The sequence below is a fragment of the Heterodontus francisci genome, chromosome 22 (genome assembly GCF_036365525.1).
Source record: "Heterodontus francisci isolate sHetFra1 chromosome 22, sHetFra1.hap1, whole genome shotgun sequence".
In the NCBI taxonomy this organism is placed as follows: Eukaryota; Metazoa; Chordata; class Chondrichthyes; order Heterodontiformes; family Heterodontidae; genus Heterodontus; species Heterodontus francisci.
The window spans coordinates 40,752,967-40,766,527 of record NC_090392.1 but is presented as its reverse complement, the minus strand read 5'-3'; the positions used below and the strand labels follow the sequence as shown (position 1 = coordinate 40,766,527).

The 13,561-nt window shown below is 45.9% G+C and overlaps 1 protein-coding gene across 1 annotated transcript in view; it reads right to left on the bottom strand.

The window, feature by feature from the left end:
- endou (endonuclease, polyU-specific) overlaps positions 1–13,561 on the bottom strand; it is a 53,832-nt gene that overhangs the window by 18,749 nt on the left and 21,522 nt on the right. The gene's annotated exons all lie outside the window — the stretch shown is intronic.

The following is a 13,561-nucleotide window of genomic DNA, read 5'->3' as shown; positions in this document are numbered from 1 at the left end:
GAGAAAAACAACCTTAGCCTTTTCAGTCTCTCTTCATAGCTAAAATGCTCCAGCCCAGACAACATCTTGGTGAATCTCCCCTGCACCCTCTCCAGTGCAATCGCATCCTTCCTATAGTGTGCTGCCCAGAACTGTACACAGTACTCCAGCTGTGGCCTAACTAGCGTTTTATACAGCTCCATCATAACCTCCCTGCTCTTATATTCTATGCCTCAGCCAATAAAGAAAAGTATCCCATATGCCTTCCTAACCATCTTATCTACCTGTGCTGGTGCCTTCAGTGATCTATGGACAAGTACACCAAGGTCCCTCTGACCTTCTGTACTTCCTCGGGTCCTACCATCCATTGTATATTCCCTTGCCTTGTTAGTTCTCCCAAGGAGGCCGATAACGATGAAGGTGACCTGTGATTAATTATCAAATGATAAAGTAAACAGTGCACATAGACATAAAGACAACATTCCATGACCCACTCAGTGAGCCACGCGATGTGGTGGTCTCTGTGCCCGGCCACTGCTACACGGTTCTCCCTTTGTGGCCTTGGAGAAGGTGCAGGCAGCCTGTTCACTGGTCTCTGCCTTCGGCTAAGATGCATGTGGCAATCGTTGTGGAGGTGCCCGTGGGGGGCATCTCCAAAGGCTGCTACACCTGCATCACTGCAGGGACAGCCTCTGTCTCTTGGCCCTGCTGCACAGATGCTTCCACAGAGAAGCCAAGGAGGCCGATAATGATGAAGGTGCCCCATAAGGGTGGCAACACAGTGTAGCACACATCCTGTGCATGCCCGTGTGCTGCTACTGCATCCACTCAGAGTGATGCTGCACATGGCTCTCCATGAGATTGGCCACTATCTCTATGGAGGAGCTCATGTGCTCAAAGCCCTGAGCCACGGAGATGCACATGAGCTGGATGGACTTCTCCATCCTCAGCCTATGACCTCATACTGCCTCAGGTAACTCCGACATGCAGGAGCACATCTCCTGCTGTTGTTCCAGGCACAGCCTTATTTCCAGTGACTCCCGAGGCCCTGCATCTGTGCCAAGCTGAGCAGGGCTGTGTCTGTTCTCCCTCCTCCGAAGGGAACTGCCTCTGACTCTGGCACCTCCTCCTGCACGTTTGTGCCATGCTCCTTACCCAGTACCACCCTATTAAATGCACGCCAGGACCCACCGAGGTGAGAATATCTGCAACGGTGGACGGTGTGCTTGTCAGGTGTGATGGTGCTTCCTCGGTTTAGAGATGTTCCGCTGGGGCCTAAGAAGGAGAGGGATAGGATGTTGTCAGCTGGATGCCTGTACCTCTAGGAAACACACAAGGAGATCATGAGAACCAGCCCAGGAGAGAAGAAGCCACTGCAGTACTGAGACTGCCCAATGCAACTCAGTGCTTGACATTCTACTGGACAGGGCGGATTTCCGTACTGTCTCTTAATGAGCTTCACTATCTGCACCATGGGTACCCATCTCAGCAGGCCCAACTTCCTCCTATTCCAGGGGTCCTGGCTATCCCATAGCACCCTTTGGTGGATATTATGAGCCTGTTTCTCCTGCTAGATAAAAAGAGAGCGAGGCACTGCTGTCTTCTCTAACCAATGGCATCTGCCCCCATTGATTAGAAGCTCCATAGATCAGTGACAGGTCCTCAGCAGCTCTGAGCCATTCTGAAGGGTTATTAATTACCCTGGGTATACTCACCTCCCATGTTCAGGTTTAGCATGCACCCTGAGGGTCCTCAGATGGTGTGTCTGCTGCATGGTGTAAGCTCTGAGACCTGTGTAGAGAGTTGGGGATTGCACACACCTTGTCAGAGCTTATGAGGTCATTGAATTTTTACAGCACTGAACCCACGTTCTTCTAATTATGCTTCTGCTGCTGACAGTGGCATCTACCTCAACCCAGGCCTCTTTAGTTTTGGGTGGGTGGTCTCCTCCTGCTACCCTCCGAGAAGATGACCTCCCTCCACTCCCTCACGGCCTCAAGCATCACCTCCAGGCCGCTATCTGAGAACTGGGGTGGGGATGTGCAATTCATCTGGCCCGTCTCCGATTCCACCCTCATGGCCTCTAATTGGCTGCCAAAACCTACTCCAATCCAATTAAGGGGTTGCCCGACGAAAATTGTGACTTGAATCTACTTTCCCCCTGGAGGTGGGTGTGGGACCCCGACTTCCATTTCCTACCTCCATCGTCCAAAGTTCAGCCCATAGAGTCATTGCAGCACAGAACAAGGTCATTCGGCCCATCGAGTCCATGCCAGCTCTCTGTAGAGCAATCCAGTCAGTCCCATTCCTCAGCTCTATCCTTGTAGCCCTGCAAGTTTATTTCTCTCAAGTGGCTATCCAATTTCCTTTGGAAATCATTCATCGTCTCCGCTTCCACCATCCTCGTCGGCAGCCAGATCCAGGTCATTAACACCCACTGCGTTAAAAAGTTCTTCATCACATCCCCCCTGCATCTCTTGTCCAAAACCTAGTGTCCCCTAGTCCTTGTAAGGTCAGTTAATGGGAACAGTTTTTCTTTATCTTTTTTTTATCTAAACTTGTCATAATCTTGTACACCTCTATCAAATCTCCCCTCAAACTCCTTTGCTCCAAGGAGAACAACCTCAGCTTCTCCAACCTAACCTTGTAGCTAAAATCCATCATCCCTGGAACCATACTGGTAAATCTCCTCTGCACTCTCTCAAGGACCTTCACAATCTTCCTAAAGTGTGGTGATCAGAACTGGATACAATACTCTAGCTGTGGCCTAAACCAGAACTGTGTAAATTCCCTGCTTTCATACTCAATACATCTATTTATGAAGCCCAAGATCTCCAATAGGCTTTGATAATTACTCTCTCAATATGTTCTGCCACCTTCAAAGATCTATGCACATGACTCCCAATGTCCTTCTGTCCCTGCACACTCATAGAACTGTGTCATTAAGCTTCTCCCTATCCATTTGGCTAAAATGCACCTGCTCACACTTCTCTGTATTAAATTCCATCTGCCACTTGTCCGCCCATTCTGCTAGCCTATCCATGTCCTGTTGCAGTCGATTGATATTAGTCTCACTGATTGCCACACCTCCAAATTTGGTATCATAGGCAAATTTTGAAGCCTTAGTCTGTTTTCCAATGTCCAAGTAATTTATAGATAGCAATAAAAGCAGTGGTCCCAGCACTGACCTTGGGGCACACCACTGTCTACCATCCTCCAGTCTGAAAAACAACCATTTACCATGGCTCATTTATCCAAGCTGACACTGACTCTCCTATTCCATGAACCTTAATTTTTTAAGCCAGCCTTTTATGTGGTACTTTGTCAATCACTTTCTTAAAATCTATATAAACAACATCCATTGTTTTCCTTTCTTCCCTCTCTGCTACTTCATCAAAAAATTCAATTAGATTAGTCAAACATGATCTGTATTTTATAAATCTGTGCTGGCTCTCCTTAATGAACTCAAACCTCTTTAAGTGCCTGTTGATTTTTTTTCCCCCTGATTATTGCTTCGAAAACCTTACCCACTACTGGTGTTAAACTGACTGGCCTGTTATTACTAGGAAGGTCCTTATATCCTCTATTGAATAAGGATTGCCACTTTCCAATCCTCTGGGATCTCCTCCGTATCCAGGGCAGATTGGAAGATTATGGCAAGCCCTTCCGCTATCTCCACTCCCACTTCCTTTAGCAACCTGGGATGCAAGCCATCTGGATCAGGTGACTTATCCACTCTAAGCATAGCCAGCCTTTCCAGTACATCTTTCCAATCAATTTTCACCCCATCCATTACTTCTACCATCTCTGCTTCTCCCGATATTTTGTCAGATTTATCTTCCTTAATAAACAATAATGCAAAGGACTCGTTAAGTATTCTAGCCTTGTCCTGCACCTCTAAGCATATATCACCCTCTTTGTCCCTAATAGGCTCCACACCACTTCTTATTACCCGCTTACTAGTTACATGCCAGTAGAGGATTTTTGGATTTCCTTTTGTGTTAACTACCATTCTATTCTCATATTCTCCCTTTTCCAGTCTTATTTTCTTCTTCACTTCCCCTCTCAACTTACCTAGCGCACAGGAAGATGGTTATGGTTATTGGAGGTCAATCATCTCAGTTCCAGGACATCACTGCAGGAGTTCCTCAGGGTAGTGTCCTAGGCCCAACCATCTTCAGCTGCTTCATCAATGACCTTTCTTCAATCATAAGGTCAGAAATGGGAATGTTCGCTGATGATTGCATGATGTTCAGCACCATTCATGACTTCTCAGATACTGAAGCAGTCCGTGTAGAAATGCAGCAAGACCTGGACAATATCCAGGCTTGGGCTGATAAGTGGCAAGTAACATTCGCGCCACACAAGTGCAGGCAATGACCATCTCCAACAAGAGAGAATCTAACCATCTCCCCTTGACATTCAATGGCATTACCATTGCTAAATCCCCCACTATCAACATCCTAGGGACTACCATTGACCAGAAACTGAACTGGAGTAGTCATATAAATACCGTGTCTGCAACAGCAGGTCAGAGGCTAGGAATCCTGCAGCGAGTAACTCACCTCCTGACTCCCCAAAGCCTGTCCACCATCTACAAGGCACAAGCCAGGAATGTGATGGAATACTCTCAACTTGCCTGGATGGGTGCAGCGCCAACAACACTCAAGAAGCTCGACACTATCCAGGACCAAGCAGCCCTCTTGATTGGCACCCCATCCACAAACATTCACTCCCTCCACCACCGATGCACTGTGGCAGCAGTATGTACCATCTACAAGATGCACTGCAGCGACACACCAAGGCTCCTTCGACAGCACCTTCCAAACCCGCAACCTCTACCAACTAGAAAGACAAGGGCAGCAAATGCATGGGAACACCACCACCTGCAAGTTCCCCTCCAAGGGCGGCACAGTGGCGCAGTGGTTAGCACCGCAGCCTCGACCCGGGTTTGATTCTGGGTACTGCCTGTGTGGAGTTTGTAAGTTCTCCCTGTGTCTGCGTGGGTTTTCTCCGGGTGCTCCGGTTTCCTCCCACAAGCCAAAAGACTTGCAGGTTGGTAGGTAAATTGGCCATTATAAATTGCCACTAGTATAGGTAGGTGGTAGGGAAATATAGGGACAGGTGGGGATGTTTGGTAGGAATATGGGATTAGTGTAGGATTAGTATAAATGGGTGGTTGATGGTCGGCACAGACTCGGTGGGCCGAAGGGCCTGTTTCAGTGCTGTATCTCTAAACTAAAAACTAAAGTCACAAATCATCCTGACTTGGAACTATATCGCTGTTCCTTCACTGTCGCTGGGTCAAAATCCTGGAACTCCCTTCCTCTCAGCACTGTGGGTGTACCTACCCCACATGAACTGCAGCGGTTCAAGAAGGCAGCTCACCATCACCTTCTCATGGGCACTTAGGGATGGGCAATAAATCCCATGAATGAAATTTTAAAAAAAATTGTATTTGGCCTGTTTTCGCTTGAAGAATTCAGCTGCAATGCATCATACATCCTTTTTTCTTCATTTCATCATCTTCTCTATCTCCCTCATCATCCCTGGCTTTGGTTCCCCGACCTTTTCCCCTTGTTGTAATGTACCTAGACTGTACCTGAAACATCTCCTCCTTAAAAATCACCCATTGCTCCATTACATTTTTTTTCTGTCAAACTTTGGTTCCATTTTACCCTGCCTAGATGCCTGCTCTTCCCAATGAAGTTAGCACTCTTTCAGTTTAGAATTTCTTGAACATATTTGTATTGAAAGGGAGGAAATATTAGCTGTTTTAGCGGGCTTAAAAGTGGATAAATCCTCAAGCCCAGATGAGATGCATCCCAGGCTGTTATATGAGGCAAGGGAGGAGATAGCAGGGGCTTTGACACAAATCTTCAAATCCTCTCTGACCACAGGAGAGGTACCAGAGGATTGGAGGATAGCGAATGTGGTACCATTATTTAAGAAGGGTAGCAGGAATAAACCAGGTAATTGCAGGCCGGTGAGTCTAACATCAGTGGTTGGGAAACTATTGGAAAAAATTCTGAGGGACAGGATTAATCTCCACTTGGAGAGGCAGGGATTAATCAGGGATAGTCAGCATGGCTTTGTCAGGAGGAGATCATGTCTAACTAACTTGATTGAATTTTTCGAGGCAGTGACGAGATGTGTAGATGAGGGTAAAGCAGTTGATGTAGTCTACATGGACTTCAGTAAGGCTTTTGATAAGGTCCCGCATGCGAGATTGGTTACGAAGGTAAGAGCCCATGGAATCCGGGCAATTTGGCAAATTGGATCCAAAATTGGCTTAGTGGCAGGAGGCAGAGGGTAATGGTCAAGGGTTGTTTTTGCGAGTGTGACCAGTGGTGTACCGCAGGGATCGGTGCTGGGACCTTTGCTGTTTGTAGTGTACATTAATGATTTAGATGTGAATATGGGAGGTATGATCAGTAAGTTTGCAGATGACACGAAAATTGGTGGTGTCGCAAATAATGAGGAGGAAAGCCTTAGATTACAGGACGAGATAGATGGACTGGTAAGTTGGGCGGAGCTGTGGCAAATTGAATTTAATCCTGAGAAGTGTGAGGTGATGCATTTTGGGAGGACTAACAAGGCAAGGGAATATACAATGGATGGGAGGAGCCTGGGAAGTACAGAGGGTCAGAGGGACCTTGGTATACTTGTCCATAGATCACTGAAGGTAGCAGCACAGGTAGATAAGGTGGTTAGGAAGGCATATGGGATACTTGCCTTTCTTAGCTGAGGCATAGAATATAAGAGCAGGGAGGTTATGATGGAGCTGTATAAAATGCTAATTAGGCCACAGCTGGAGTACAGTTCTGGGCACCACACTATAGGAAGGATGTGATTGCACAGCAGAGGGTGCAGGGGACATTCACCAGGATGTTGCCTGGGCTGGAGCATTTCAGCTATGAAGAGAGACTAAAAAGGTTAGGGTTGTTTTCCTTAGAGCAGAGAAGGCTGAGGGGGGACCTGATTGAGGTATACAAAATTATGAGGGGCATTGATAGATTAGATAGGTAGAAACTTCTTCCCTTAGCAGAGGGGCCAATAACCAGGGGGCATAGATTTAAGGTAAGGTGCAGAAGGTTTCGAGAGGATTTGAGGAAAATATTTTTCACCCAGAGGGTGGTTGGAATCTGGAACGCACTGCCTGAAGAGGTGGTAGAGGCAGGAACCCTCACAACATTTAAGAAGTATTTAGATGAACACTTGAAATTCCATAGCATACAAGACTACGGGCCAAGTGCTGGAAAATGGGATTAGAATAGTTAGGTGCTTGATCGCCGGCATAGACACGATGGGCCAAAGGGCCTGTTTCTGTGCTGAAAAAACTCTATGACTCTATGACTCTACTTTAGATTGTTTCTTGCTCTTCTCCATTACTAATATAAATCTTATGAAATAATGACCACCTTTAATCAAACATTTGCCCACAGACATTTGGTCCACTTGGCCCACATCTTTCACTAGTACCAGATCCAGCAATGCCTCCTTCCTAACTACTGCAAATGCTGGAAATCTGAAACAAAAACAGAAAATGCTGGAAATACCCAGCAGGTCAGGCAGCATCTGTGGAGAGAAAAGCAGAGTTAACATTTCAGGTCAGTGACCCTTCATCAGAACTGGCAAATTGGCAAAGTTTTGAAACATATAAAATTCTGAGGGGTCTTGACAGGGTGGATGTGAAAAGGATGTTTCCACTTGTGGGAGAATCTAGAACCAGGGGTCGCCCATTTAGGACAGAGATGAGCAGAATTTTTTCCTCAAAAGGTGGTGGAAACAAAGTCTTTGAATATGTTTAAGGCAGAGGAAGATAGATTCTTGATAAGCAAGGGGGTGGAAGGTTATCAGGAGTAAGTGGGAATGTGACGTAATCAGTTCAGCCATGAACTTATTGAATGGCGGAGCAGGCTCGAGGGGCCGAGTGGTCTACTCCTGCTCCTAATTCGTATGTTCGTAACTACTGCGGTCCATGTAGTATAAATACACCCACAGTGCTTTTTTTCCTGTAGCAATTTGATACAACTGAGTGGAATGCTATGGCCATTTCAGAGGGCAGTTAAGAGTCAACCAGATTGCTGTGGGACTGAAGTCATGTGTTAGCCAACAGATTGTGAGACTAGCTAAGAGGAAAAAGGAAGCATACATAAGGTCTAGGCGGCTGAAGAAAGACGAAGCTTTGAAAGAATATCGGGATTGTAGGCACAATCTGAAACGAGGAATTAAGAGGGCTAAAAGGGGCCATGAAATATCTTTAGCAAACAGGGTTAAGGAAAATCCCAAAGCCTTTTATTCATATATAAGGAGCAAGAGGGTAACTAGAGAAAGGATTGGCCCACTCAAGGACAAAGGAGGAAAGTTATGTATGGAGTCAGAGAAAATGGGTGAGATTCTAAACGAGTACTTTGCATTCACCGAGGAGAGGGACATGATGGATGTTGAGGTTAGGGACAGATGTTTGATTACTCTAGGTCAAGTCGGCATAAGGAGGGAGGAAGTGTTGGGTATTCTAAAAGGCATTAAGGTGGACAAGTCCCCAGCTCCGGATGGGATCTATCCCAGGTTACTGTGGGAAGCGAGAGAGGAAATAGCTGGGGCCTTAACAGATATCTTTGCGGCATCCTTAAACACGGGTGAGGTCCCGGAGGACTGGAGAATTGCTAATGTTGTCCCCTTGTTTAAGAAGGGTAGCAGGGATAATCCAGGTAATTACAGACCGGTGAGCCTGACGTCAGTGGTAGGGAAGCTGCTGGAGAAGATACTGAGGGATAGGATCTATTCCCATTTGGAAGAAAATGGGCTTATCAGTGATAGGCAACATGGTTTTGTGCAGGGAAGGTCATGTCTTACCAACTTAATAGAATTCTTTGAGGAAGTGACAAAGTTGATTGATGAGGGAAGGGCTGTAGATGTCATATACATGGACTTCAGTAAGGCGTTTGATAAGGTTCCCCATGGTAGGCTGATGGAGAAAGTGAAGTCGCATGGGATCCAGGGTGTACTAGCTAGATGGATAAAGAACTGGCTGGGCAACAGGAGACAGAGAGTAGCAGTGGAAGGGAGTTTCTCAAGATGGAGACATGTGACCAGTGGTGTTCCACAGGGATCCGTGTTGGGACCACTGTTGTTTGTGATATACATAAATGATTTGGAGGAAAGTATAGGTGGTCTGATTAGCAAGTTTGCAGACGACACTAAGATTGGTAGAGTAGCAGATAGTGAAGGGGACTGTCAGAGAATACAGCAGAATATAGATAGACTGGAGAGTTGGGCAGAGAAATGGCAGATGGAGTTCAATCAGGGCAAATGCGAGGTGATGCATTTTGGAAGATCCAATTCAAGAGTGAACTATACAGTAAATGGAAAAGTCCTGGGGAAAATTGATGTACAGAGAGATTTGGGTGTTCAGGTCCATTATTCCCTGAAGGTGGCAACGCAGGTCAATAGAGTGGTCAAGAAGGCATACGGCATGCTTTCCTTCATCGGACGGGGTATTGAGTACAAGGGTTGGCAGGTCATGTTACAGTTGTATAAGACTTTGGTTCGGCCACATTTGGAATACTGCGTGCAGTTCTGGTCGCCACATTACCAAAAGGATGTAGATGCTTTGGAGAGGGTGCAGAGGAGGTTCACCAGGATGTTGCCTGGTATGAAGCGCACTAGCTATGAAGAGAGGTTGAGTAGATTAGGATTATTTTCATTAGAAATACGGAGGTTGAGGGGGAACCTGATTGAGGTGTACTAAATCATGAGAGGTATAGACAGGATGGATAGCAAGAAGCTTTTTCCCAGAGTGGGGGATTCAATTACTCGGGGTCACAAGTTCAAAGTGAGAGGGGAAAAGTTTAGGGGGGATATGCGTGGAAAGTTCTTTACGCAGAGGGTGGTGGGTGCCTGGAACGAGTTGCCAGCGGAGGTGGTAGACACGGGCACGATAGTGTCTTTTAAGATGTATCTAGACAGATACATGAATGGGCAGGAAGCAAAGAGATACAGACCCTTAGAAAATAGGAGACATGTTTAGATAGAGGATCTGGATCGGCGCAGGCTTGGAGGGCCGAAGGGCCTGTTCCTGTGCTGTAATTTTCTTTGTTCTTTTATTTCCTCCTGCAAAGCACATTAGTGAACTAGATGGTTTTTATAACAATCCAATAGTTTTGTGACCATTAATTAGACTAGGTTGTATCCCAGATTTATTAATTCATTAAATTAATCCATTGAATTTAAATTCCCCCAGCTACCATTGTGGGATTATGAATTTATTTTATTTAGAGATACAGCACTGAAACAGGCCCTTCGGCCCACCGAGTCGGTGCCGACCAAGAACCACCCATTTATACTAACCCTACAGTAATCCCCATATTCCCTACCACCTATCTACACTAGGGGCAATTTATAATGGCCAATTTACCTATCACCTGCAAGTCTTTGGCTGTGAGAGGAAACCAGAGCACCCGGCGAAAACCCACACGGTCACAGGGAGAACTTGCAAACTCCGCACAGGCAGTACCCAGAATTGAACCCGGGTCCCTGGAGCTGTGAGGCTGCGGTGCTAACCACTGCGCCACTGTGCCGCCACAGCATTAGCCTTGGCCTCTGGATTACTAGCCCAGTAACATTACCACTATGTGACCATGCTTCTGCCCTTCTGAATCTGCTCCTAACTAATATGGTACTTCCTTCTCTGCCACTATCCAACTCTCTCACTCCTTTATGCACCTTATTCCTCTTTTCTATTTCTATATACTGATGCCCACCCCCCTGCCAATTTAGTTTAAATCCTCTCCAACCACACTAGTGAATTTCCCCTTAGGAACATTGGTCCCAGGCCTTTTGAGGTGCAACCCATCTCATTTGAATAGGTGCCTCCTACCCCAAAACTGGTCCCAAAGCTCTGAGAATCTGAAGCCCACCCTCCTGCACCATCCCTCAAGCCACGCAATGATATTCCCTATCTTCCTATTTCTACTCTTAGTGTGCAGCACTGGGTGTAATCCAGAGATTACTACCTTTGAGGTCTTACTTTTTAACTTCTTCCATAGCTCCTGAAAATCTGACCATAGGATTTCAATAACCTTCCCTCTCTATGCCATTGGTACCACAGCTTCTACCTCACGCCCTTCTCCCTGCAGAATATTCGACTTCTATATACCTCATGATGTCCTTTACGCTGGGGCCAGGCAGGTAATACATCATACAGGACTCACAATGATGGTTATAGAAATGCCTGTCTGTCCTCCTAACTATGGAATCTCTCACAATGTTTGCATTTCTATGCTTTGCTGTTCCCTCCTCTGCAGTCCCTTGCCCACTGGGACATGGTGTGGACTGCACCCCTTCAAGGTGTCAGCACTCCTAGCAGCCTCCAATGCTGAGTACCAGTTCGAGAGTGGCACACACCCTGAAGACTCCTGCACTTTGAGCTTGAGCTCAAGCAGCTAGAGACACATCCTACACATGTGGTCCCCCCACAATAACAACAACTTCTATTTATATAGCATCTCTAATACAATAAAACATTCCAAGGAGCTTCACATGAGCGTTAGAAAACAAAATATGACACCGAGCCACAAGCTGCCAAAGGTGGAGTAATTAAAATCAGGGATGCACAAGAGGCCAGAACTAGAGGAGCACAGATATCTTGGAGGGTTCTGGTGCTCGAGGAGATTACAGAGATAGGGAGGGGCAAGGTGATGGAGGGATTTAAAAATAAGGATGAGAATTTTAAAAGCAAGATGTTGCTTGACTGTGGGCATAGGACTTGGTGTGAGTTAAGAGATGGGCAGAGTTTTCGATGACCTCACGTTTATGGAGGGCAGAATGTGGGACAGCAGCCAGGAGTGCATTGGAATAGTCAAGTCTAGAGGTAATGAAGGCATGAATGAGGGTTTCAGCAGCAGATAAGCTGAGCTGGGCTATGTTATGGAGCCGGAAATAGGTGGTCTTAGTGATGGCGCGAAAATTAGGTCGGAAGCTCACCTCGAGGTCAAATGTGACACCGAGGTTCTGAACAGACTGGCTTAATCTCAGACTATTGCCAGGGAGAGGGATGGAGTTGGTAGCTACGGAATGGAGTTTGGAATGGATACTGAAAATGATGGCTTCCGTCTTCCCAATATTTAATAGCAGGAATTTTTTTTTCATCGAGTAGTGTATGTTGGATAAGCAGTCTGATAATTTAGCAATAGTGGAGGAGTCGAGAGCAGTGGTGATTGGGTGGAGCTGGGTTTCATCGGCCTACATGTGAAAACTAACGCTGTGTTTTCGGATGATGTTGCCAAGGGGCAGCAGGTAGATGAGAAATAGGGGACAGCCAAGGATAGATTTTTGTGGGACAACAGACGTAATGGTGCGGGAGCAGGAAGAGAAGACATTGCAAGTGATTCTCTGGCTCTGATTAGACAGATAAGTACGGAACCAGGTGAGAGCAGTCCCATCCATCTGGACAATAGTGGAGAGACATTAGAGGAGACTGCAGACAGGTCAAGAAGGACCCGGAGGGAAAGTTTATCCTGGTCAAAGTCACATTGGATGTCATTTGAGACTTTGATAAGAGATGTTTCGGTACTGTGGCAGGGGTGGAAACCTGTTAGAAAATTGAAACATGGAGCTCTGGGAAAGATGGGAATGGATTTGGGAAGCAACAAACCATTCAAGGACATGAAGTGTTCTGAAGTTCTCACATGGCTCAGGAATTGCAGCCAACAGGTTTCAGCAGCCACCCCTGATCTAATAAATCTCTATTCGCTCTTTTAGAATCTAGTTAGTACCTTGTTTAAACTATTAATTGTAATTAATGCCTCTGCACCTTCTTTGTGCTAATATTCCAATTACTAAATCACTTACTGATATACTCACCCAACTCATGTAGACAATACTTTTACTTTTTTGTTTAACTTTGCTCCCTGACACTCACTCTGTTCTGCTGCTCTATCCTTGAATTCCTTCAGCTTCACATTCCTCACCTCTGGGATCTCTGAACAACCAGGCTCACTCTCTCTGACACAAAAGCAAAATACTGCAGATGCTGGAAATCTGAAATAAAAACAGAAAGTGCTGGAAATACTCAGCAGGTCTGGCAGCATCTGTGGAGAGAGAACTAGAGTTGGCGTTTCATCTGATGAAAGGTCACAGACCTGAAATGTTAGTGCGATCTCACCAAAGCCCTGTACAATTTTAGTAAGACTTCTTTATTCCTGAGTGCCCAAAGATCAGTGATGGGGTCTCAGCTGTTTACAATCTAAATTAATGATTTAGATAGGGACCAAGAGTAATGTTCCCAAACTTGCTGATGATACAAAGCTGGGTAGAAAAGTAAACTGTGAGAAGGACACAAAGAGACTTCAAAGGGATACAGAAGGTTAATTGAGTGGGCAAGAAGGTGTCAGGTGGAATATAATGTAAGGAAATGTGAGGTTATTCACTTTGGTAGGAAGAACAGAAAAACAGAATAGTTTTTAAATGGCGAGTAGATGGTGGAGCAAATACAATCAGGTATGCACAAGAGGCCAGAATTGAAGGGGTCGCCAAGGTTTGTGGGGCTGGAGGACATTACTAAAATAGGCAATGCTGT